The following is a 26,401-nucleotide window of genomic DNA, read 5'->3' as shown; positions in this document are numbered from 1 at the left end:
ATTTTCCTTCTTTCAGATTATTTTCATACTTTTGAGTTTTACTGTTTTAATCATAGTCAGTCCCTGTAATTTGTATTCAGTTCTGGAGATATTTTGAGAATGTCTTTGGAGTCACCATAAAAAAGGCCTCCACCAAAGAGTTATCAAAATTACTAGGCCAATATGTACATTAACCTTGTAATAATGTATCACAAAAAATAAAAGGAAGGAGGGAAAAAAGAAAACAGAGTTCACATTTACTAATCAACTATCATGTCCCATGAACATAACGTAGGATTTCATGAACTTTAGCATATTCGAGCTTCACTGCAGTCTTACAAAGTGTGAAGAAGCTGAGACTATAAATGAATGGTCCATCACATTAATTCCTAGCTTATCCTTTGAAACAACCGGATGCTTATCGTCACAATTAGCTTTCATCCAAAAACTAAGTTTACCTTACCACTGTACAACAGATTGTACTGACTCTATGTAGAAAGATAAACTTCAGGAAGGAGACCTTTGATACTGTGATTTTACTGACCTAATGGCAAAGTAAATTAAACTTGGAATACTCAGTGATTCTAGCAGAGGAGTGCATTCTATAAAATAATATGTTGAGTCTGTTCAGTCTCCAAGACTGTATTTTCCTAACCAATAATGCAAAGGGTACATTTTTTTTTAACCCATTTAAATCCAGTGAAGAAGGGAAGATGATTCGTATAAAATGAAGAGAGGAGTGCCCAGGTTTAGAGTCTCTCAACTGTCTCCTGATAAACAAAGGTGCTTTAATAAATACCAGTAGTAGGTCTGCCAGCTCAGCGAGACTAAGCCACGTGAAACCATGCAAGGTTCTCACTGGCACACACAACTGAGTTTCCATTGTACCTTTACAAGTGGCTTACAGATGGTAAGCTCCAACTTTACTCTCCTTCCATGAAAACTGTTTCATCAACACAAATCAATCAAATTTCACTTTATTAACATCCACTATTCCATAAATCTCCACTTGAGAAATGCTGCCCAGCTGAGAATTACCAGTGACCTGCTTCTCTGAAGAAATAACTGATAATTTTTAAAAAAAGAAAAGATTTTTTCTTCACCTAGAATGGTATCTCTTTAAACAAAAACCTCACAAGCAAAAAATATATTATAGTCTCCCTACTTTCAAAACTAATTAACTGTGACAAATAAGAAAATAAATAATTATTCTAGAAATATGTGTTAATGCCTGATAAAGTCCAAAGAAAGAAATATTCAGTTTCAAGCCTCCATGCTTTTACTCAAGCCATCCCCTCTACTTTATATATATTTTGTCCCTATTTGTTGAAAGCTAAATTCTTACATGAGGTATAATTTATAAGTTAAAATGGATTTAAAGAGGAGAAAATGAAGAAGGAAGATGCAAGGGCAATTTCAATCTGAGCAAAGGCAACGAGAAAACAAAGTGCATGACTTTTAAGGAGAATGGCAAAGTTGACCTGAGTGGTTGAAGCATGAGATGGAAATACATGTATGAAGGGATAATGGAAGATGGGCTGAGAAGAAAGGCTGAGAGCTCTGCTCTCACTGTGCACCTGCCCACAAAGTCTGTAAGGGATGCAATTAGGTACTACATGATCCAGTCGTTTCCCAAGTATTGGCTTTTTGGTCCAGAAAATAGACACCTTATTCAAAGTAGTCTATCGGATATTCTTTCTCAATACTTTAAGATATAAGTTACCAAAAAGCCAGTCCCTGGTCGGCTGTATGGATTTAGAGCTGCTGCAAGCAGAAAAGCTCTCAAAAGAGGAGACAGAGGGAGGTCAAAGAAAGGCAGAGATGAAGGAAATTGTGCCATCCTTTGAAGCAGATGTTTCTGAACAGGGAGGAACAGGACTTATCTCCCCATTTTTGGTAGCCATGGCCTGTTGAAGGTTCTGGAATGGTTTGAAAAATGAATTTCTTTCAGAGAATGCTGAGACATTTTGGCTGCAAGTATCTTGAAAGATTATGCTGGCCAGATGGTAGCTACCATTCCAGAGAACTCATGAAATGTTCCAACTCAAAACTGACTTAAGACAGGACAACTTGAACATATATTTTATGAGCCAAGATACTACAGTATCCCATCAGGACTCTTCCAAATTTCACTTTTTTGCTATCACCATGACAAGCAGCATTTTAAAATAATAATACTAAATAAAAACCAGTCAAGAGGAAAGGTTTCTAATACTCTGTATCCAGGGTTATGTTTCTTAAGATTTCTATCACGTCCAACTTATTGTACACAATGTTCTGAAGAAAAAAGTTACCTAAATTTTACACTTCCCAGATTCCTATACATGGGGTGTTGGACCAAAAAAGACTCCAGAGAATAACTGGTTGGGACAAGCAGTGAAAGAAGGGAACTCCATGAAGCAAATATGTTACTCACAGCCATTTCATTTTAAGGGGATTTGTCTAAGAACAAAAGAAGACTTAAAACTTTAAAATTTTCTACCTAAGTTATTATGTGTCATAATTAATATTGATCTTCTTTGGGATTATTAAAATTATTCCTCTTCAATTATCATATTTGAGCTTTAGGAAGAGTATTCCGATGGTGGGGTAAAGGAAGAAGGCACCGAAGGAGAACGAATTTAGCAAGAGATCGATGAGGAGGATAATTTAATAACACTCTACATAGTACAAGAACAAAAATGATCTAAATAATATCATCTAAATTGGTGGAGACATCCTGTGTCCTGAGGTCCACGTCCAACCCAGTCATCATTTCCTAATGAATGGAGAATATGTTTTTTGGAAATAATATTCTGAAAAAGCCAACATACCTGTCTCAGTTTCTCCAAATATTGGCAAAACTTGATTGGAATCTTTCTAGAATGTAACATAAACATGTTCTTTTTTCCAGACCAGGAATACCCAAATGAACTTCACACGTATCTTCACAGTTTAAGGTCCTCATTTTGAACTTTCCCTATATAAGGTCTATGTCTACTTTGCTATTTTCTATCACATATTTAATGACAGCGCTTCACTTTTGTGTCCACACAGATTCATATCCTCTTCATACCCTGATTTCAAGGTGTGGTGTCTAACTGTGCTGAAGAGAGTGGGGAGCCAAGAAAATGAAGAAAAGGATGCTAAAGAAGAATCAATAACCTAGGCTATTAAAACCGTATGTCTAAAGGGGGTTTATTTTTACTGCTACAAATATCAAAAGGTTTGTCTGTTTTCTTTTGTTTTATTTTCCTACTTTTGATAATCTGTGGCTCAGTACATAGCAGTGTTTTTGAGGGTGAAGCCCACTGGTGGCAAATGGCTGGGTCAGATGCTTTAAAAAAGAAAACCTCCACCTAAATTAGCTGGACTCCATACAAGGCTGTTTCCCACATTCCTGTCTCCTGTTACATGTCTGCTTTCTTGGTTACTGATCCTTAGCTCCCATCTTCAGCTCTCACTCTGGCATTCTCCCCCCACCTGGCTTCTAGCCTCTCAGGGAACTTCTGGTTTTGACCCTGGTTGACTGTCATGATTCCACCTCTGAGACCACAAACTGAGCTGGACTTGTTCCTTCTTCAGCAGTCACATCACACACCCTATATTTGATCCTGCTAAGCCCTACACTGTGTCAGGAACATCAATTAAAAAACAAACCTACAGGGCTTCCCTGGTGGCGCAGTGGTTGAGAGTCTGCCTGCCAATGCAGGGGACACGGGTTCGAGCCCTGGTCTGGGAGGATCCCACATGCCGCGGAGCAGCGGGGCCCGTGAGACACAACTACTGAGCCTGCGCGTCTGAAGCCTGTGCTCCGCAACAAGAGAGCCCGCGATAGTGAGAGGCCTGCGCACCGCGATGAAGAGTGGCCCCCGCTTGCCACAACTAGAGAAAGCCCTCGCACAGAAATGAAGACCCAACACAGCCATAAAAATAAATAAAAAAATAAATAAATTTAAAAAAAAAAAACAAACCTACAAAGGGGTAGGATTTTATATGCGAGAACTCCTGGCTTCCAGCTTTTTCTTTACCTTCTTAAATCTAACTCTTTGCATCATCTTAGAAGATCTTCCCCAGCTCTCACAGCTGACCCGGTCGGTAGTTACAGTGAGGAATGTGACTCTGAAAACCTTCATGTAGCATCACTGAGTTCACAGAATCCTCTCATATTTATCACTTAAGTGATACACACACACTAACACATGCGCTCACTCTAGCTCTGAAGGATGTGATATTATATCCTTTTTACAGATGATGAATCTAAGGCTTGTTGTTTTCAAAGTCACACAATTTTGTAGCTGTAGAGCAGAGTCACAGTCCAGATTCTGTCTACAAATTCCCTGCCCATTATAGTAAACCAGGCCCTTACAAGCTGAGGACACAAAAATGATGTGGACATAAAGATCTACTGATCTATTTTGAGTTTCTGGAACCAATTCCAATGCGTCGGAGGCAGGGGGTTTCCCCACATACCACCAAACAATTCTCAGGACACCAGCAGAGTGTCTAAGAATTCAACTAAATTCTGACACTACCTACCCAGAGAGAACATCAGATTCCACAGGTGAAGGGCTCAGTCCCACAAGACCGCCCCCCACCCTAACACTTGAGATACCAGCAGCAAGTCCAGGTTGTCACCTGTGCATCTGACATACTGGCTGGAAGTTAGAGGTTCCCATGACTCCCTCCTTGGGTTTCATTGATTTTGCTGGAACGACTCACAGAACTCCGGAAACCCATTTGCTCACTAGGTCACCAGTTTATTATAAAAGGATATAACTCAGGAACAGCCAGATGAACGAGATGCGCAGGGCAAGGTATGTGGAAAGGGTGCAGCGCTTCCTTGCTCTCTTTCCAAGGGCACCAGTCTCCCATCAACTCTGACTGTTCACCAACCCGGAATGTCTCCAAACCCTGATCTTTTGGGTTTTTATGGAGGCTTCACTAGATAGGCAGGACTGATTAAATCATTGGCCATTTGGGAGTGATTCTACCTACAGCCCCTCTCCCATTCCAGGAAGTCAGGGGTGGGGCTGAAAGTTCCAACGCTGTAATCAGTGATTCAGCTACAGTGGCAACTACCCCCATCCTTAGGTGGGGTCCAAAAGTCACCATTAACATAACAAAGGATACCTTTTTGCCCTCAGCACTTAGGAAGTTCCAAGGGTTTTGAGAGCTCTGTGCCTAAATGGGGATGAAGACCAACTATATATTTCTTATTATAAATGACAATATCACTCTAGCTGTAAAACATTTGAGGACACTAAGGAAAACCACATCTCAATATAATCTTTAGAGAAAATTCTGAAGGAGAAATCTTTTCTTCAGCATTGGGTCAGTTCTCAGGCCCAGGAATTTGATTCACTGTGCTAAGTTACACCGAAATTCAAATATTCAAAATCAGTCTCTTATTTCTCATTACTTACTACAACAGAGGGTCTTATTTATAAAGTAGGCATTTCCACATCTAGGATGAAGGCTGGATTATTTCTAACCTATTGAGTTATTTGAACATGGCTTTGCATTCCTAAGGGAAATTTTAAAGTTTAGAAGCAATAGAAGTGCTAGAACATAAAATGTTTACAAAGAAATAAAAAGTTCACTTGAAAAGTTTACCAAAAGCAAGAGAAAGTGTACTATCATGTGTTTAAAAAAAAAAAGGAATGGCAGTAATTTTACCCCACTTATTCTTTGACCCTAACTTTTAAATATTTTGGGTATGACAAAAAGAAAATAAGAGAGAGGCAGAGAGCAAAAAATGGCAATACCAGCAGTTATTCTATCCTATTATTAATCTGCCATATGTTGAGAAAAGCTCTACGGAAATGTTGATTCCTACTCTCACAGTTATTTCAACGTTTGTTTTATTTCTCCAACCACAAGTACTTAATGAGTACTTAAGACCTATGTAGTTATATTAAAGGAACAACCAACAGTTTCCTCTGGTTAATTCTAAAGCTTCACAGTGTTCTGTATATTAAACTGAACATGTGACAATGAATTATGAACGAGGTACACAGTATGGGTTTATGCAAAAACCAAAGGTAGAACAACAGTTTATGAGGATTATATGTATTTTATACAGATAAGTAGACAACCAGTCATGACTGGATCTTTAATTACGTAAATATATATCAACTACACTGAAGAGGTTGAAAACTGTTAATCCAAGAGGAAAATGAAAACCAGCCCTTATATTTGTTACTGGAGCGTGGGGAGGAGGGGCCCCTACTGGGTTAAAAATAAAAGTCAGACTCCAAGAATGAGGAGATCAGAGAAGAACAACCATCTTGGGGTCAGGAGACCTGACACTGAACTGCAAAGGTGACCAATTGTAGCCCGAGTTTAGAAGGAAATAAACTGAGAAAAGATCACAGGTGTGGGGTGGAGCTTCAGGGCTGGCTCCAAGTGATTCCACAGCCTGGGAGGCTGGGAAAAGCCCCAACTGTACTAAAGCCGGCATAGGCTTCCTACGCTTCCTAGATCCCACCCAAACACAAGCCTTTCCAATTCTTCTTGACTCAGCTGGTCTCCACTTAGCGCACCCATGGCACGGTCTGGGTGTGACAGGGAGGAGATAAGATACAACCCTGGTCTTTCTGCACTCTACAGTTATTATCTACAATCCTAGACGACCCTTCAGGGCTCTAACCCAGCTAGGGAGGAACAAAAATTCTTCCTCCTCTTGCTTTCCTCTGTTCCCTGCTCCCCACCTTCACTAGGGTTCTACCTCCTACTCCCTCATCCGCAGCAGCCTGGCTAACTTTGTTGTTCGCTCTGAGCTCCAAAAGTTAAAAGACACACTCATAGGGCAACCGTTAAGATTAAGAAAATTCTAAAGTCAGTGAATTATTTCTTCCACAAACTAGAAAAATCGTACTGTCATTGAAATGTCAGTGCAGGAAATTCAATTAAATTTTAATTGTAAAAGCACAGCTATAATGCAGATTTTACTCTGATAGTATATTTGAAACGTGATAGTAGTATATTTGATTAAATGAAATCAAAATATTAAATAAACAGAGTGTGGATATCTCCAATTACATACTTAAAGTGTAAAATAAAAATTAACAAATCCTTAGGGGGTAAGAATTTTAAAATCATTGTATTTCACAAGCTTCTTGCAGTTATCAAGAGTCACTCTCTGATATTTCATACTGCTTACAACTCTTTCCAGATGCCATGGCCAAATGATATTTCCCCCAGTATTTTCAGCGTCTCATCTATATGACGAGGATCGTAATTTTTATTCTGACCAACATCATCTGGAGATTGAACACTAGAACACTGTACAAAACCAATCTGCTTTCAACCACTTCGAACTTTCTCTAGAAAGGGAGAGATTCAAATATTTGCAACAATTATCAAATAAATCCATTTGAGAGGTACATCTACATCTGAAGCTCTGTCTTGATAATCCTAACAAAGATTGACCACACATTACATTCCTTCCCATTTCCAGTTGCCACAGTATCATCTATCACATCTTCTGAACCATATTACCAATGATGGTCAAAGTGCAAGATGTTCGTAGTGAAGGAGGGGATTTTCTTATAGAGAATGTAATTGTGTCAGTGGGGCCCATCTTTTCTTCACTGAAGGTAAGTCATTGTCTTAAGCACCATGGGTATAAAAATGAGGCAGGTACTGTCCCTGACCTCAAAGAGCTCACCAAGAAGCAGGGAAAACACTTGCCCCTCATATATGCAGAATCAGCCAAGCAGCATGAAAGCCACACCTGACAATTTGTACATTCCTGGTGGGCGAAAAACACCAGGTCATATACCTCAGGATAGCTCTGGTGTTAACAGAATACAGCCCTGCTAAATGCGCGGTTACTGACATATAATCATGACTCACACTGCATGGATCCCGCACTACACTGTTTCTATGTACAGTCAGAAACTGCTTTGAAATATTTCCCTACTCATATTCAGATATAAATCTAAACATTTATATTTTTCACAGGTTTTCACTAAATTTTAAATCTCTTGTGTCCCATGGTTATGTCACAAAAAGGTGTATTTCAGCTGAATGAGGGGAAAATTAACTGCACAACTTCTAACAATAATAGAACAATGAAGGCATAATTCAATAGGCATAGTCTGGGAAATTTTCGCCCACTGCACACAATGGAATGATTAGGTGGAATACGAAATACTTCATGCTTTCTTAGCAAAACAGTAAAATCTATCAGAATGCACCTAAGTTTTTTCAGACTACAGCAGTTAAAGCAAAGCAGCAAAAAGAAAAATGGAAGGAAGGGAGGGAGGGAGGGAGGGAGGGAGGAAGGAAGGAAGGAAGGAAGGAAAGAAGGGAGGGAGGGAGGGAAATAAAGAAAATTGTGTTTGCTTATCCTCAAAAACTAATTAAGTTTGGTATGGTTTCTTTGTTTATTTGTTTAATTTTGCAAGGGCCAGTTATTTTTCAAGCAGTTTTAAATTGAAGGTAGATTTCTGTTTGTTTGTTTGTTTGAAAAGCCTCATATCAAGAACAGAAACAAATGTTAAGCTAGCTGTTAAGACCCCACCAAAATTCAGCAGGCCATAATCCACCCCCACCCCCCGCTCCGTGTTTTGACAACTTACTGCTGCTGCTGAGTTTACCCTTTGAGAGCTACTGAGAGGAGGACAGCTTGCCTGAATTAGAAAGAAAAGCTGACCTAAGTCACTTATCCTAATTAAAGATCAATCCAGATGCAGGAGACAGTCCTTCTACAATCTAACATGGAGTTATGATGTTACCTCCCAACATGGCTGTATGAGCTTTTCCTAAATCTATTTGCACACTTTTCCTATTGTCTGTTTTTGTATTCTTCCTCCCCTCCTTTTATTTCTCTTCACAGAAATGTCTATCTACATACACATCGTAACAAAAGTGACAGCCCCTTTGCAAGAAGGAAGTGGCTTAAATTTAAGCAGCTGTTCTCCTTTTAAGATTGCAACATCCAAAGAAATACTTCGTTGTAAGCGGTGTCATTGCTGTTCAGTAGACTTGTTATTATGTTTGTGACAGTCAATTATCTGATAAGGTACACTGTAGTTATTACTACCACCAAAAAAAAGTATGTGCATGTTTCTTAATTCAAAGTGTTCCATTAAAATAAAGTACGCTAACTAAGGAACTGAACAACTATTTCCTAATTATTATCGCACAATCATTTGGGCATTTTAAAATAGCTTCTATTTTTTCCTGAATGAATTACACTTTATATTTAAAACTATTAGCATTTACAGTGTTTTATTGTAATAGAATATGCTATTTTTGTGCATATCTTTACACTGAGGGCCTTAGTTGTAAATCCAATGTTTTAAATCGAAGTGTTTTTCCCCCTGTTGAAGAAAAGGGTTAACATTTGAGCAAATCATTAAATATACTAGAACAAGAACCCACAACTCAAAGGCTTCAAATATTTTAAGTATCATGTAAACATTCAATGCAGGATGAAATTAAATGGTTTGTTCAGAAGGAAGAGCAAGAGGTTTCCTTATTCCTCTTTCCATTTCTGTTGTTTTCCAGGGATAAACCATACAAGTCTTATGTGGAGGGGGGGGGGGGTAGAAATGTTGAAAATGAAGGCCATAATCTTAATGGAGTTAATGTGGCTTCCTATCACAAAGCCCTACAGTTGTCACTGCCTCGTAAAATGCAAGCAATAAAGTTGAAGCCAAATGTTCTCCTTTCACAGAAACTGCCTCCTGCAAAAATACCTGTAAATCTGTGGTCTAAGACAGGGTGGAAGGGAAAATACACATACCCTTGTAGACAACAGATCTGCAAATGTTTAGGTGACTCACTTAGGAAAAAAGAAGACAAAACTGTACAACACATTCAATTCTACAATTTCTAAATCTCAGTAGTTTCCAGTATACTGAATATCCTGTGTACTGTTCTCTGCAGACATCAAGCAGGCCATAGGGTCCTCACTGGGCGTGCACACTTTGTCCACTGGGTTCAACAAAGCAAACGGTCCCGGCCATCCACGACCCCCTTCTTCTCAAACTGCCATGCTGTGAAGATTTCTGATTTTTGCTGTCCACTCAAACCACAAACCATTTGCCTTGTGTACACATGCTGTCTATAACAATATTATTTTAACATCATCATATGCAAAAGCACAGGGTATTGGGAGGACAGGTTTTATACAAAACTGGAAAATTCAACTTTTTTCCATATTGTTTAAGTCTAATCCTTTACATAACACAGCCTCTTGTATCATGAATGTAGTTTCAAGATACAAATTAAGAAAATATGTAGACTGCTAATTAGAAACAACCTATAAGTCTTGGCATTGGGCTGGTCACTTTTATTTAAATTTTTGCAAATGACAAGATGCCCACTAGCTACTGTGTTGCTAATGCAAAAATATAATAGGACATCTTGTAAAGAAATGCTGGTGCTAACTGGCCTTTTCACCACCATTTCTCTCTGAGTAATCACTACCAAGAGCAGTGTCATGCTGACTAATGAAGAACTAGGTCTGAAGAAAGCCAAGTGTTAGTTTGTAGTGAAATCTGTTCTTTAAGATCACACCTAATTTTTCTAACTTGAAAGGGGCTTTACTGGAAATACATCAAATTACAGGAGTATCCATTTTGCAAACTTGGCCAAACTAGACAGGTTTCATTCTAAGTATATGTGGATAAATACTTGGAGACATATATGTTCACCATGGTTTTCTATGTGTTACCTTTTTTAGGCAATTACAGGATCAAGCCAAACTGTTTTGTGTAGCATTCCAGAAAATATCATTTTATGTAGAATAAAATAATTTTTGGTTTCGCATCTTAACTAAAAACTTAGAGACCGCATCAAAACATAGACTGTAGACTTTACATGTTTAAAAAGTTAGTTGCATAAAGAGATAGTGAAATTACAAGCAACATACAAATAATAATATAACAATAGTGGAAAATATTTAGTAACTTGCAATGTGCCTTCATTGTGTTAAGTGATTTATATTAACTATCTTTCCGTTAAAACTTACAACTTTTGGGCTTCCCTGGTGGCGCAGTGGTTGAGAGTCTGCCTGCCAATGCAGGGGACACGGGTTCGAGCCCTGGTCTGGGAAGATCCCACATGCCGCGGAGCGGCTGGGCCCGTGAGCCACAACTACTGAGCCTGCGCGTCTGGAGCTTGTGCCCGGCAACAAGAGAGGCCGCGGCAGTGAAAGGCCCGCGCACCGCGATGAAGAGTGGCCCCCGCTTGCCACAACTAGAGAAAGCCCTCGCACAAAAACGAAGACCCGACACAGCCAAAAATAAATAAATAAATTTAAAAAAACGAAAAAAACCTTACAACTTTACCATAGTAGAATTCCAAGCTGAATTTTCCTTGTCTCAGAATTACAGCTATCATCTGAAACTGAGAAAAAAAAAACATAGCGCATCCCAGATGTTAGAGATAGACAGCAGTGAGGAAGCCAACAGTATGTGGAAACAACCACACACCTGCAACCTGGACTGAAAAATGCCAGAGCAGGGCCTGCTACCAGTACCCACCTCCACCTAGCAACCCCTTTTCCAGCTGCCAGAAGAGGCTCCAAGAGGAGAAGGAATCAGCTTTGTGGGGAGTTCAGTGTTGAAGGGAGAGTCCATTTCCTCTCCTCTCTACAGAAAGGAGAGGGAGGTGCTTTCCCCTCCCCAAAGTGATGCGATTTCAAAATCAGCATTCAGAAGAGTAGGAGTGCCTATAGGTAGCGAGAAGACCTCTCATTCCTTAGTTAAACGCCCATGGCCCCACTCTGGTGCCATCACCAAAAGACAGTGGACTGAATTTCAGGGAGAACTTTCAGAATTATGTCACCTTGTCCACTTTATCCTCCTTCTATTACCAGGAGGAGAAGTGTCCTAGCGTGCATTCCCTGATGGTTGGGGCAGACCTGAGCGTGGAGACAGATGCTCACTTCTGCTACACAGATGTCTCAGGCGGCAAGACCTACTGAGTTGGCTAAGCCAGTGAGACTGAAATGGACTGCAGAGAAGTGTGCCAGGGAGACAGGCATGGGAAACCCTGTTCAGAGAGTGTGGAAGAAGCCCAGCGTACTTTCCATCCTTCCACATCAAGAGACATGAAGGTTGGTGGAAGGGCATGGACTGTTGGGCTGCCCAAGTCATCTCAAGGACAAGTAGCAGGAAACCCGATTCAGGGAGCACATAAATCTGAAAGGTTCTTTTAGGATACAGTAAATTAAAAGAGTGTGGCTAAAACAATAGGTTTGTTTAAGAGACAAGTGAATGGCAAACCAGGAAAAGTAGGGTAGAGTCACAATGTAGGTCATCTGGAATGCCAGGTTAAAAAAGTCATAAGGGTTATGAACCGCAGATAACCCATGAAGGCTTAGAGCCATGGATGTACAGTTACTGAAGGGTAGGAAAGAGAAGCAAGGCAGTCAAATACAAAATAGGAGCTTTGCAAGTCCTATGAAATGATTTCCTCTTTCGCTCTCCTCTTTTTTTTTTAAATTTATTTATTTTTTATTTATTTATTTTTGGCTGTGTTGGGTCTTTGTTGCTGCACACGGGCTTTCTTTAGTTGCGGCGAGCGGGGTCCACTCTTCGTTGCGGTGTGTGGGCCTCTCACTGCGGTGGCTTCTTCCGTTGCGGAGCGCCAGCTCTAAGCGCGCGGGCTTCAGCGGTTGTGGCACGCAGGCTCAGCGGTTGTGGCTCGTGGGCTCCAGAGCACAGGCTCAGTAGTTGTGGCGCACGGGCTTAGTTGCTCCGTGGCATGTGGGATCTTCCCAGACCAGGGCTCGAACCCGTTTCCCCTGAATTGGCAGGCGGATTCCCAACCACTGAGCCACCAGGGAAGCCCTCTCCTCTCTTTCTTACTTTTGCCAAATAAGTTCAGATTGCTAAAGAGGGGAATCACACGGTTAGGTGTTTTCTGGTTTTTTTTTTTTTTCAGTTTAACAAATAAGAGCTCTGAATAAATTATCTAAAAGCACTCAGCTAGCTAGCAAAGGGAAGGGGCACTCATTGAACCCCAGATAGTCTTCTCTAACCCACTGATTTGGTCAGGAAGAGAAGGTATCAGAAACAGGGCAAAGGGACTTCCCTGGTGGCACAGTGGATAAGACTCCATGTTCCCAATGCAGGGGACCCGGGTTCAATCCCTGGTCAGGGGACTAGATCCCACGTGCATGCCACAACTAAGAGCTCACATACCTTAACTAAGGAGCCTGCCTGCTGCAACTAAGACCCAGTGCAACCAAATAAATAAATAAATTTTTTTTTTAATTAAAAAAAAAAAGAAAGAAACAGGGCAGAGATTCAATGCCATGATGGTGGGAAGGCAAGAGGTCATCTGCCAAGGCACCACAGAACTAAAATTAGGGGTGAGATAACCAGTCGGGGTGCAAAATGCTGTAGAGGGATTACGGAGATTGAGGACTGGGGAAAGGCCATGCTTTTAGTAGTTAGAGGTTCATCAGTGACATCAGGAGTGCAACTTCAGCTGACTTTCTCTGGAGGAAGACAGACTGAAGGGAAGTGGATGGTGAGGAACTGAGGCAAAATTTCTTGGAAGTGTGAGGACAAACACAGCCTGTGTGTGTGGGGAGAGTCCCCTTTGTTTAATACTGTGGCAATGCAGCCATTCGTACACACCCCAAGTCTACCTATACAGAAGAATTTGGAGAGTATCATATTGCAAAGAATAATCAAAAAATAAAATAAGGACAAAATGTAAAATAAATGAATTCTGAATGAATAATCTCACATCTGAACTGCTTAATATTGTTGAAAAACACACAGTACTTCTAATTTAATTTAAAAAATGTGTAAGGTAACATCCCTGAAATGATATACACTAAATGAATTTAAAATGCTACTAAAGTAAAATGAAAGTGGAAGGCATATAAATAAGCAAGGCTTGAAAAGGTTTTTTGAAAAGGTGAAGGATAACAGTGGTAGCAAATGTGCATTATTTAAATTAAAGCGTGCAAAGGTAACAGTAAATTGGCCAAGATGTAGAACTTATTAAACATCAAAACAGTTTGGAAAATGGACTGAGGAAAACTATAGCAGTATGTTCTGAAGTCTATTTTTTAAAACACCTAGCCAAATATTATATCTATAGGAATTAGAGAAAAGTCTATATTTAATATGGAAATGCAGTCATTTCCGGTCATCTAAAGTGTATTTAATTTAAAGGGACATATACCTAAAAACAAGCTCCAAAAGTTCTTTTTCTATATACCTACCGCTTGAAGAGACTGCTTCATTCAAAAGCTGGCAGCTTACAATGCTTATAAGACACTCCCAACCGCAAACAGCTGAGTAGGCTTTAAGTTACAGCCAATCAAATAATTTCCTTTCTTCGCTTCTGCACTTTCTTTATGTAAGTCTTTGCCCGGCTCCTGTCTGCAGAGTGCCCCTAATCGCTTACAGTTTGGTAACGCCCAAGTCCAATTGATTTTTGCTCAAGTAAAAATTTTAATGCGCTTCAGTTTATCTTTCAACAGTCCTAGCACTATGTGTCCCAAACCTTTTGAAAGTGATCTTGGATAATTTCGGATATGCTGGAGTAACAGCGGCAAACATGCATTACTCAAACACACGCAAAGAATCATGCACAGAAGGCAAACAGCTAACAAGTTTATAAATATTCGTGAGGACAAAATGCCACAAATTTCATCTGAACTAAATTATCATTTAATGCTTTTCTCCTCAAATTTGTGTTAAATAATCTATTTATGTTGTACCATCTTTTTGCCTGTTGAATGTTTATGTTCCTGACAATTTAGTCAATCTAACACTAAAGAAACCTTTGATATCATCTTTTTTGTTTAAGTTACCGCTAGGTCTTCTCACTATGTCCACTTCTTCACTGAGACTGGGAAATAATTTTACCAGCGCAGAAGCTCTCTGATTAAACAGAATGAGATTCAAGTAGTTAATGCAAATGGGTTTTCCTCATTCGACACCAAAGGCAAAAATAAAGGGAAAAATTTTACCTGAGTTAGACATTAATTTTCCCCCAAAGAACTTGACACTAAACATATTTGCAAAGCATGGTGACTATAAAATTTTCATTTCAGCTCTCCAACTTTGTCCAGTTGTGATTTTTTTCATGCTTTATTAGGGTATAACAGGAACTCTCTCATTCTTATAAGTGACATTCTGGGGTGACTTGTAATACAAACTTAACTCTACCTTCCTGCAATTACTCATTAATTTGCTATTTTGCAAATTAAAAAGAAAGTATGCACACTTAGGAACTGAATAATTACTTTCTAATGGGTAAAGCTTCAATTATACTCTTAGGAGAGCACCATTTCATAACTAAGGAGGTTAGACCCTGTCCCTGAAACGGTATCCCTTTTAGATAAACACTTTAAAAGGCAAACTGATTATGGAACTTTCAGTTAAGGACTCAAATATGATGTCCATGGTTAGCAAGGAAAAGATAGCATGCCTTCATTTTCCAACATTTTTAGTATTTTGTGTGTGTATTTTCACAGGCCTAAATCCCCTTAATCTTTCTGTTCTAAATCTGCCAGTTTAAAACAATAGATATAGCAAATAAAATAATTGGAAAATTCATATTGAAAAGAATCAGAAACCTCCCATTTATCTCCTATATTAAAATGGATGTATCAAACTAGAAACTTAGGTATTAAAAAAAAAAAATGCTTGGTATTTACTTCCTATTAAGGTTTCCTTATACATCTTATGATGGATATTTCAAGCTAATTCATATTAACTGCTATCTTTGAGTTTTGCTCTTTGATAGTATCAAATCATTTCTCTCAAAGCCTTTTTCTCTATAGTATACAGTGGCTGCCTTCATTAAAAAGAAAAAAAAAAAAAAAAAGGTTGACTGAAAGGTAGGCAAAAATCACATGAAATAAGCCTTGGTGCTGCAATGTCTTTTTCATGTTGTCACCTATTTTCCCTATCCTAAGCCTGAATCTGTTCCATCTGCTTAATTATAAGCTCAAAACCCTGTGGGTGGTAAACGACTCTATATTCTGCAATGCACTTAACACATTTTTCATGCTCTATATACTATTAATAATAACAGTAGTAACAACGTATATTTTTCTTAAAGGAAAATATGGACATCACAACTGTCACTTAGCCACACTCCCTTTTGTCTTCTTGATAATGCACATTGGAGGGATGGTTACTAAGATCACATGACCACTTCCTTCTGTTCTAATTTTAATTTTCTTTCACGTAGCTCACTTATTTTTCCTTCTATGTTTTAATTTATTCTTCTGCTTTCTTTTCCCACCCACACCTATGATCTCCTCCTGAATGTCAAGCAGCATCACTAGTTTTCACTGAGTTGCTAAGGAAAATATCCGTTTGTGTATGCTTAATTGGCTTAACTACTGCACTAAAGCAGGGCTTCTCAACCTCAGCACTATTAACATTTGGGGCTGCATATCGTTTCTTATAGAGGAGAGCTGTCCTGTGTATTGCAGGACGTTCAGCAGCATCTGAGGACCCTACCGACTAGATGTCAAGAGCACACCGCACCCCACTCCACTACCAGTGAGGACAACCAAAAATGTCTCCAGATGTTGCCAACTATTCCCTGGGAAACCTCTGTGAGGAGGAGACCTATTGTGATAAGGTAAAACCGTTCTTTTCAGTATATCAGTCATATTGCTGGAATTAAACAGAGTAAAAATGTGATAAATATGAAGTGAAAATTATATTAAACCTCCCACATATATACACACATCCTAAAAATATTTTGAATGTGCAGTTCAAGCATTTAAGAAGCCTGAAGTTAATATAAGCAAAAATAAGTAAAACTCCAGAATTTTAGGATTATTTTATTGAAAAAAAAGTGAGTTTTGCTACTTAACTTATGAAAGCTAACCTGGAATAGAGCTCTAAGCAAAGCACTGGCTCTGATTTAAGACTCGTATGTCTAACGTCCAATTAAAATAAATCCTTCTAACAGCACTTTTATAAAATCACTTAGCTTGTTAAAACATATAAAATGTTTGGCTCCCCTGGGTTACATTATGATTAAGGTACATTCAGAGATGAAAAAATGCTTCTCATTTCACAAGGTCACAGTACATTTCAAAATGAGCTATACTTCACTATTCTCCAAGATTTCTTTGCTTCCTTCACTAAACTAAGCCAAGGTCCCCCTACTTCTGAAATTTACTATAAATCTGGATACTGTCAAGGAGCATTTAATCTCCAATGCATTTGAAAAGCCTTGTAAATCGCAACTAAAATAACCAAGGCACAACCTTTTCTCTTTTTATTTTTCTTTAAAGTTTTCCCTCCAACGGTCAGTAAACATGTTTCAACATCAGCTTTCTTTATTTTAAGCACTAATGCAGAAAGCATGAAATAAATATCCTAGACACTTGGGTCTCATAAGAGGCACTGCTTGAGTGCTCATGAGGTAGTACGTAAGTGTTTAGGCTCTGCAGTTGACCTGGGTTTGAATTCTGGTGCCCAATTCCTCACTAGCTGTGTGACCTTGAGCATGTTACCATCTCTAAGTCTCACTTTCCTCACATGTAAAAGGCAATAATATTTGAACTTATTGCATGGAACTGTTGTAAAGTTTGAAAATAAAGGCTTCAGCACATACCCTGAACATAGTGAGGGGGTAACTAGCATTGCAGATTCATTGATCAATGAATGTGCTTCACAGTCAGTATCTTCTCACATAAAAACTGTGCTACCCGTCCCAAATCAGCGTTTTCCTGCATTTTTTTCTATCATCTCTTTTCTCCAGCTATCCGACCAAAACCTGGTCATCCTAGATCCCTCCATTATTACTACCCTCCACTTCCCATCCAAGAAACAATGCTGCCTAGTAACGCTGTCAACATCATCACTAACATTCCAGGCACGAGGCTTTCACCTCCGTCAGCTCACGTCACCTTCAGCATCTTAGACAGACCTTGTAGCCATCATCTCCTCTTTGTCCCCATCCTGGTTCAGCCCCTCTTCTATGAGGTAAAGAATTACAGAAACCTTCTAATTCATCTCATTCTAGTACCCAACTTTTACCCATTCTGCACAGTGAAGCCAGAGTATTTTCTTCTAAAACATGGATCTGATCATTACTTCCCTGCATGAGGTTCTGTAAGGTGCCATCTGTCTGTGACCTTTAGGAGAAACCCTAACCCTCAGAGAGTAGCAGACAGGACTTCAGGACTCCAGCCCTGTCTCTCTATCCCATTTGCCCCACCGTGCTCTTTACAGCAACCCATATGCCAACCAGAGCGGACCACCTCCAGGTCCTGACAGGCGACCTCCTTCCTAATAACCTTTGTGTGCATTACGACTGCTGTCTGGCATGTCAGGCTCCACGTATCTGTCCATCTAGCTCATTTTCGAAGGCTTTAGGCATCACTGCCTCCCTGCAGCAGTTTCAGAAGTCCCTAGGGCTGAGAGATGGTCCTTCCTCTATATTCCCTTCCCACAACTCCCTGAACCTACTTTAAGGAGCTTACCATGGTATTGTACATAGCGGTTTTCTTATCTATCACCTGCATTAACATTTTTTGCTAGACATTAACATAATTTTTGTTTATCTAATTTTTGTTCAAAAAAAGTATTGTGTCCAACACAACTAAACTATAAAATATGGCATTAAAGGACATTGATGCCTATTTCCCGCAAAAAAATATCGTGTGCTTGGCGCACAGTAGGCACCCAAAATATGTTTGTGTAAAAGAACGTTTCATTGAATGAAACAAATGAATAAAATATACTTGCGGAAAATTAATAAGCTCCATGTTGTTTCTGAAGGGCCATAATGGACAAAGACATAATCAAATGTCATTTTTAAATGGCTCATGTACCTAATACAGCCATAAAAAATACTGCCTTTTAATACAAAATTAAAGATTTATAGCACAGAACTGATTTTCAAGTTCCATCTCATCATTTCTAAACTGGAAGTCCCAACAATCAAAATGTGGTAGCCAGATTGTTCTCAGAAGCCAGTGAGACATAAAGAGTGGAACTGTCAATTACAACTTTTATTCCAAAATGTCTGACTCCCTTGTGACATACTGTAGTACCCCCTAAATTATTAACAGACCCTGACACCAGAAGCAGTGGGGACTGCATTTGGGAACTGAACACCACATTTATTTAGTTCAAAGACTGATGATTCAGAGGGAGAGGAAAGAGGAGGCAGTTATTTTGATCGGTTGGAGGTCTTGGTGCCTTTTGTACCTGAGCTTCTGTTGGTCTCCGTGCTCTTTGTGGGTGCAGGCCGGCAGGCCCCTATGTCTCGCTCTTGCTGCCTCTGCTGACAGCTTCTCTGTGTGACAACTTGGAATCCCAGCAGTGAAGTGTGAAAAAAAGACACAGGGAACAATTGGAATGGAAATTTCAAACTGTAGTCATTTTTTTTAAAGATTTGAATGCATTAAACTTCTAGAAAATAGCTTCCTTGGTAGGGCTCACAGATAGGGATGGAAGAATAAACAGGACAAATCAAATTCAGTCATCATTTCGCAGCCATGCTCTATAAAACCCTGACTGTGCTTATGACCCAGGAGTCCTTGATCAACTGTTCTGACTCAAGTCAATGTCAACTATTTGACCTTTTCAAAACCAAAGCTTCCCCAGAAGCCTATGTTTCTTTTGCTTTGTGGTTTGTTCTTTAAACAGAAGTAAAAATTTAAAAAAACAAAAACAAATAACTCTTTTGGCATAAAATGCGATGGAAGAAGCCAAACTCCCTTGTTTCTCCGTAATTCAGCTCATGTCTCCTCTCTTGCTCTAGCTCTCTCATGCTCTCCCCCCATCCCTGCCCCCACCATGTCTTTCTCCATGTCCCTCCTAGGAGGGTTCCAGAGCCCAAGTTCAAGGAGGGTGAAAGTAAGCCTCGCTGAGGTCTCCGATAAATATTTTTCTATCATAAAACTGATAAAAGTATTTTGATCCATGCTTGCTCTCAATAGGATAAAATTCCAGAGGAGAGAAGGAATACTATTGTCAACCCCTATTCCCTAGATTCCTTTCCAGTACAAATGGTTCTGAAAAGCACTAAGTATTTTCCAGTGGTTTCTCCAGAACAGACTCCTGTATGTGTAAAACTGCACATATAGGCATAGATGCATAAAAACACACAGCACGTTTATACCTATTCTAATAACAAATAAAATTGATGGCATGATTTTGAACCTGTTTTCTAAGGTAGGGGTTAAAGTGAAGTCTACTAGTAGCAAAGGTAATTTAAACAACCTAAAATAAGAAGCTTTGATAAAAACTAAAATTAGGTACACAAATATGCATTGACCACTCTATCCCTATAATGTATATGTCGCGACATAACTGAGAAAAACCCTCTCGGGAATTTGTGAGTTAAACTGATAACCTTGCTGGAGGCACATGTAGTGTTGGGATGGAAACTGATATGTGGAAGACCAGAAGACGACAGCACAGGAACAGAAACCCTTAGCCTCAACAGCCTGCAAAAAGGATTCCATCTTTAGTAGAAGAAACCATAGTTGACTGCTACTGAATTCTGAGAATCACAAAGTAATGAATTCTCATCCAACTTCTAGCAGCATCCCACCACCTCAAAGCAGTTTGTTCATTATCATGCAATTTCAGCAAATCACATTCTCTTGACTTGAATTCTGACCTGGAAATTGAGATATTTAAATTGTTCTCCAAATTCCTATTTCTAAAACTGTTTCAAAATTCCTATACTTTCCACAACTATGAGAAAATAAGTGAGCTACAATGGCACCCTCTCCTGCGCTGTGATCAACTTTGCTATCTATAAGCATGGTTTCAATAGAGGCTTCCTACCACCATTACTGGGTATATATGAGGCTATAATTGTATTGATACTATGCCTTCAACTCCTGAGTCAATGTTGCTTTAAAATTGCTACATATGTTCTCTTTCAAAGGACTCACCAACTACGTTACTGAAAAAACACGTGGCTTAGAAAATAAATATTTATGACCAATACTGAGATTCAGAAGTGAAAGAACAAATAATGCATGATATTCTCTCCAATGAGACATTTGCCATGACTGAGATCACCGCCAAAGAAGGCTTTGTTCTCCATTTATACTTCCTGCCAACTCTTCCTTCATCTGTGGATAGGCTACAGTACTGAATAAATATAGCGTAAGATGTGCATTTTAAACCATTCAATTTAATAAAAGGTTCTCATATTTATAAATTACTAATTCTAATTACCAAAATCTTTTATTTTATGCTGCATATCTATTAGAGAAGGGATAATCAATAGGCCAGGAAGTAAATTAATCTCCTTCAAGTATTTAATGTAACCTAAATACTGAGGTTATTAAGTATTAAATTAAAGGAAATTAAATGTATTGAAATTAAATGTATTGAAATATTTCTTATAAATCTTACTTTATATATTAAATAATATGGCTCTGTTATTTCTACTACAAATTGGAAATATATCATTTAAAATAATAACTAATATGTTATAAAATCAACTTAATTAATCAGAAGGGAAATAAAAGAAACTGCTGCAAAAGGTATAAGAAGCATAAAGAGCTAACACTGGAAACTAATGTTGAAAAGAATCCACGGTTTCCAATTATACCAACTGTTCCTCCTCAAAAGCTAATTAAAATGCACCTTAGGAAACATAATCTTCTACAACTTTAATTACATCTCTTCCTTTATTCCTCAAAAGAGAAACGACTACAACTCCCAGGGTACACTTTCTCACTCAGCTACCAGTGTGTCTTCTCCCTTATTGATTCTTTCTTCTTGACAACATGAGTGGCTACCCGTCTTTCCATATAGGTGAAATCATGAGGTTCAAAATCCACTAAAGGTATAATTTCAGAGCTATTAAATTCAATGACAATTTTATATTTATACCTTTCTCTCCCTCTCTATATATATACAAATATATATATATATATACACACACATATATACAAATATATACAACATGTATCTACATCTATATACTATATACTGTGATATTGTATATGCATATATTTATACTATCTAGATAAATCTGGATATTTTATATATATATATTTCAATATCTATATCTCTCTATTCTCAAAACAAATTGTGATATGCATCTTCTTGCAAATACATTATTTGGCATTCAGAACTAATTTTTTATGGAAACAATATCACACATTCCTAGGCTACCCCTTCAAAGTCTTAGAAACCCATCCTGCAGTTATAGTATATGCTTCACAGCACTAACCTGAGCTTCAGGGCCCTGGAAGAGGAAGCCATGTTGTGACAGAAGGAGTAGGACCATGGAGGATGGGAAAGGGACGAGGAGAAAGAATGTGTCTTCCTCCATTTCCTAGGTTCAAAACTCTGAAACAGTCACTTTTTGGCATCTCTCCTCTCCCTTCCTCCACCCATCTCCCGACTTTGTTAAGTGTCCTCAACTGCCCTCCATGTCCGCCTGGAGACCTCTATTGAGGTCACATCACTCCCAGTCATTCCTACGCCAACATTTCCTCAGTTTCCCTGTCTCATCATCCATGGACCCAGATACTCAGTGTAGATGAACTGTCACAGACGGTAGGAATTAATTTTCAGTTCACTAAAACACTGTAACCACACCAAACACATTTACATATTTCTCAAAAAACATACTTGGAAATGCAAATAAGAAATAATTTGAAAGAACTGTACCTAGTGAGCAAAAAAATAAAAAAAGAGAGAGCACAGATTCAGTAGGTTATGCACAGGTTAGTCTGACCAACGGCCTGACCACAAACTTGCTAACTTGAGATGATCTTGTTATTTCCAGCTTTGACCTTTCCACTGAAAAAAAAATGACTGTATCTTTGAAAGCTTTATTCCTCAATCCACACCCCACCACACAGAGACATACTTATTTCTTATTCTGAATGCACAGAGGAAGCTTCTCCAACAAAGACCAGGTTAGCAGCAGAAGGAAATGGTGATGCAAGGCTCTCAACCCTCAGGGAGGTATGGGGGCCACAGGTAAGTTAGTTCTAACAGAGACCCCACTGTAAACATTCTTTTAATGATGACCTTGAAATACTCATCCTGGCATATAAATTCAATTTTCCATTGCTGTTTGCGGCAAAATATTCAATGCAAAGACCAACAGCAGCAATATCTGTTCATGATCACCCTGCCCCCCTTAAAACAGGTAAAATTCTTGTTTTTGTTATTATATTTTTGGGGCCCCCTACAGCTCTAAAAGGTGCTGGATAGGTGGTGACTATAGGACAAGACAATGCACAACTACCTCCACAAAGCTCTGAGAACATTTCCCCACAGATCCCATGAAAATACATATATATATATATATATATATATATATATATATATATATATATATATATATATATCCCCTTCAATTTAAAATACCACCACTTTATATCCTGCATTTATGATGGTAACATGTATGTACCATGGTCAATAGGGCAGCAAAATAGCAGTAAGGGCACATTCATCATTTAGTACAAGCTGGACCACAACAATGTGTAAAACACATGTGGTTCATCTAAACACTATAAAAATGCATTATGTATTAGGCAAACAACAAACAGTGTTTTAACACTAGAGAAGCCTCAGTAGGAATGTACATTTATTTATTAAGCCCCTTCAAGAGGACCCTGACTCCTGCAGGGATACACACCCTTAGCATGACAAACAAAAACTAACAACTGGAGCTCCCACAGAGGAAGCTTGAACTTGGGCTTTAAATAATTAACACTTTTTTCTTCCCTTAACCTATACCTATGGAGATTTGTTATCAATAGTTAAACAAAGGTGTTACCCTAGTCATAGCAGCTGATTTGTAAAGCTCTCCCCTTATTAAAATATTGAGCAGAACAACTCATTAAAGGAAAATTAAGGAGAGTAAAATGGGATACAATATGTCTGCATGAGTATGTTCTCATTAAATATCAGAGATTTGGACATATTACAGCAAGAGGCATTTTTGTTCTGTTCTGTAAGTACAGGCATCAGACATTCTTTACCTCCTCTCACATGGTCCTATTATGATTATTCTGGGTTTTGTAAAGTTGTTTGTTTTTTATAGTGGGGGAGTTTAGGCTGTTGCTGTTTTGGGTTTTAGCATTTGATTGTTTTTAAGATTCAAGACTATGGCTTCCTACCTAAATGCCCATTGACAGACGAATGGATAAAGAAGTTGTGGTACATATAACAATGGAATATTACTCAGCCATAAAAAGGAACGAAACTGAGTCATTTGTTGAGATGTGGATGGATCTAGAGACTGTCATACAGGGTGAAGGAAGTCAGAAAGAGAAAAACAAATATCGTATATTAACGCATGTATGTGGAACCTAGAAAAATGATACAGATGAACCGGTTTGCAGGGCAGCAGTTGAGACACAGATGTAGAGAACAAACATATGGACACCAAGGGGGGAAAACCGCAGTGGGGTGGGGATGGTGGTGTGCTGAATTGGGCGATTGGGATTGACATGTATACACTGATGTGTATAAAATTGATGACTGATTTAAAAAAATAAAATTAAAAAAAAAAATTAAAAAAATAAATAGATTAAATAAAAAAAAAAAAAAGACTATGGCTTCCTGACTCTAAAAAAGAAAATGTCTTAAGGCATTTAAACCTAGATTCTGGATAGATGAGTTTTCACCATAATTTCCATAGCAGCATTTCAAATGATTGCTTTAACAAGTCTCCATGAAGTTCCACAGCTGCTTTTTCTGAGAGGAATATAAGGAACAGCAAGCTTGGAAGAACAGGTGGGCCTGGTTGAAGAAGCCCCACCACTTTTGGCTGCCACACATGAAGCTGTGCTTCCTGCATATGTTATGATGTCTGTCCAAGGGGATCCCCTTCAACTCTATTCCAATCTGACCCTGCATTCATGATTTGTCTATCAGGTTTGAACACCAAATTTTCAGAAACACAGGGGAAATCTGAGACCCTTTAAGGTCAGCTTCTTTGAGAAACGGAACTTCATAACTTGGATAAACATCTCTTTCATGGAATCACTCCTGTCTCAAAAAAAAAAAAAAAGATTACATATATCTATATCTCTATATTGATAAAGATACACACATATATATGTATGTGCATAAGCACACACACATACCTAGAAAAGAAAACTCCAGCAGCCTTCCATCGCCTGCAAAACAGTTCACGTTATGCAACCTAGCATCAAGGAGTTTCCATATCCGGCCGCAGCATGCCCTTCAGAACATATCTCCATATATCATACAGAAAAAAAAAGGAGGAGGAAGAGGAGTAAGGAGAGGGAGAGGGAGAAGCAGAAGGAGAAATAATAAAATAATAAATAAAGTCCTTCTTGATCCAAACATTGTCTTCTTGTGGCCGACTGTATTTTCCAAAGATTCACATATCCCATCCTGTAAGCTTTCTGCCCACGGACTGGGGTACTCTGTTCCCCCCTCTTGAATCAGGGTGAGGGGGTGAGGCTGCACTGGCCACAGAGCATGCTAGAAGTGATGGTGTGTGGCTTTCGAGGCTAGGTCACAAAAGGATACAGCTCTGCCAGCAAACCTCCTGGCCGTGTCTCCCCTCCCTCCTCTCCCCTCACCCCTGTCACCAACGCTCTCTCACAACAGGCACTTTAGGAGCCCTAGACAAGATGTAAGAGTTCGGACCACTTTGAAGTTGCCATGCTGGAGAGCACTCATGGGAAGGCCACATACAGGTAAAGAGAGAGATGCTCCAGGAGACCTAATCGCACCAGACTTCCCAAAATGGTCGAGACTTCTCAACATGAGCCAGAGGATGCATCAACAAGTATGCCTTCAGATGATTCCCTTTGCCTCCTTTAGTCTCCCTGCTACAGCCCATGACACTGTGGAGGAGAGAAAAGCCATTTCTACTATGCCCTGTCTGAATTCCTGACCTACAGAGTGTATGAACATAAGAAATGGCTTTTTTTAAGCCACCAAGTTTTGTGTAATTTATCAAACAGCTATAGTAACCAGAACACTCCCTCACTGCTATGTTGTCAGCAAACCCAGTTCTTTGCACAAACACATTTATTACATGCCAAGAACCATATTTTGTATATTACTACTTCTCCTCACAACCATTTTGCAAATCATTCTTATTTTACAGATGAGAACTACAGGGCCCAGAAAAGCTAATAACTTGTTCACTGTTGAAAGTTGGAGCCAAGATTAGAACCGAGGTTCTTCTGACTGTAATGCCCATGATCCTCTTTCCTTCCTTGCCTCACCCGGAAAGTCCACACTGCAGGAGAAATCATGAGACTAAGGTCCCAGCTGTTGTACAGAGCTCAGAAAAACTAACTTCACTCATTTCTCCCTTTTTAACTAACCTCAATCAAAGACAATGAATTACATGTTTTACAGATTAACACCAAATTATATCTATCCTAGATATGTTGAAGCAAAATATTATATGAATTAAGGAGTTAAAGCTGATTAATAGGAAACTATTTAGGAAGAAGAGACTTATTTTGAACAATATTAAGAGTGCCTGCTGTGTTTTGATT

General features: G+C 38.9%; 1 protein-coding gene and 1 long non-coding RNA gene across 8 annotated transcripts in view; both read right to left on the bottom strand.

Annotated features, from left to right (window-relative positions):
* The window catches only part of PTPRD (protein tyrosine phosphatase receptor type D), a 2,142,992-nt gene that overhangs the window by 341,467 nt on the left and 1,775,124 nt on the right, over positions 1 to 26,401 (bottom strand). The gene's annotated exons all lie outside the window — the stretch shown is intronic.
* LOC309634423 lies at positions 2,357 to 8,231 on the bottom strand. Its single transcript, XR_014248089.1, has 2 exons — positions 3,933 to 8,231; positions 2,357 to 3,618 (listed from the first exon to the last, which is right to left on the bottom strand). It is a non-coding gene; the product is annotated as an uncharacterized lncRNA (long non-coding RNA).

The sequence above is a fragment of the Balaenoptera borealis genome (genome assembly GCF_965194805.1).
Source record: "Balaenoptera borealis genome assembly, chromosome: 8".
Classification (NCBI taxonomy): Eukaryota; Metazoa; Chordata; class Mammalia; order Artiodactyla; family Balaenopteridae; genus Balaenoptera; species Balaenoptera borealis.
The sequence above is the reverse complement of the archived record's forward strand: the minus strand, read 5'-3'. Positions and strand labels throughout refer to the sequence as shown.